Genomic DNA, 1,512 nt, shown 5'->3' on the forward strand with positions numbered 1-1,512 from the left:
CAGGTGTGTGTGTGTGTGTGTGTGTTCAGGTGTGTGTGTGTGTGTGTGTGTGTGTGTGTGTGTTCAGGGTGTGTGTGTGTGTGTGTGTGTTCAGGTGTGTGTGTGTGTGTGTGTGTGTTCAGGGTGTGTGTGTGTGTGTGTGTGTGTGTGTGTGTTCAGGTGTGTGTGTGTGTGTGTGTGTGTTCAGGTGTGTGTGTGTGTGTGTGTTCAGGTGTGTGTTCTTCTGCTTACCGCTACAGTGTGGAACTTGGTGGAGAGAACAGAATGAAACCTGGACTTAGAAAATGTGAGTGTTGACTGCTGTGAAGAATAAGTCTTAAGTTAAGTCAAAGTCAAAGACCACCATCATTACTGACTTGGTCATATTAAATATCATCTGTAGTTCTACAGAAGCAGAAATCAGGGACACCAAAGTTTACAAAGAGTTGATTTGACAATGTGTGTGTGTGTGTGTGGCGAGTTTGTGTTACATAAGAAATGTGTGTGTGTGTGTAATTATTGGTAATAAGTGTGTATTATATTACCATACAGTATAACATATGATCATTCAACAAGTCTCAAGTTACCTTAACTTCTCCTTTTGATACCTAGAAACATCTACATTAAATGAATTAGTGAAAAGTGAGTTAACATTCTAATGTGAATGATGATGATTTCTAATATTGTGTCTGGTTTCATCCATCAGATGTCTGTGATCTCACACTGGACCCAAACACAGTATTCAGATACAGCTTTCTGTCTGAGGAGAACAAAAAGGTGACACATATGGGAAAGTACCATCCGTATCCTGATCACCCAGAGAGATTTGAGCACTGTGGAGAGGTGCTGTGTAGAGAGGGTCTGACTGGGCGCTGTTACTGGGAGGCAGAGTGGAATGGGGGAGAGGTTGATATAGGAGTGGCATATAAAGGAATCAGCAGGAGAGAAGGGGTGAGGACTGTTGGCTTGGATTCAATGACAAGTCCTGGAGTGTGGTCTGCTCTGAAAACAGTTACAGAGCCAGGCACAATAAGAAGTCCACCTTCATAGACGTCCCCTCCTCCAGCTCCCACAGAGTAGGAGTGTATCTGGACTGGTCAGCCGGCACTCTGTCCTTCTATAGAGCCTCCTCTGACACACTGACCCACCTGATCACATTCACCTCCACATTCACTGAGCCCCTCTATCCAGGGTTTCATCTTTGGGGTTGTGGTGCCTCAGCGTCCCTGTGTCAGGTGGTCTCTGTGTCAAACACAACATGATGTTTCACTCTAATCAGGGTCATGTTCAGTAAGACACACTGGAGCAACAATGTAGAATATCTCTCTAGTCATGTTCAGTAAGACACACTGGAGCAGCAATGTAGAATATCTCTCTAATCATGTTCAGTAAGACACTGGAGCAACAATGTAGAATATCTCTCTAATCATGTTCAGTAAGACACACTGGAGCAACAATGTAGAATATCTCTCTAATCATGTTCAGTAAGACACACTGGAGCAACAATGTAGAATATCTCTCTAGTCATGTTCA

At 43.6% G+C, this 1,512-nt stretch overlaps 1 long non-coding RNA gene across 1 annotated transcript; it reads left to right on the forward strand.

Moving 5' to 3' along the window:
• Positions 1-236: 236 nt before the first annotated feature.
• Positions 237-1,293, forward strand: LOC123732129 (uncharacterized). Its single transcript, XR_006762985.1, has 2 exons — positions 237-286; positions 686-1,293. It is a non-coding gene; the product is annotated as an uncharacterized lncRNA (long non-coding RNA).
• The last annotated feature ends 219 nt before the right edge of the window (positions 1,294-1,512 follow it).

Source organism: Salmo salar, unplaced genomic scaffold (assembly GCF_905237065.1).
Source record: "Salmo salar unplaced genomic scaffold, Ssal_v3.1, whole genome shotgun sequence".
In the NCBI taxonomy this organism is placed as follows: domain Eukaryota; kingdom Metazoa; phylum Chordata; class Actinopteri; order Salmoniformes; family Salmonidae; genus Salmo; species Salmo salar.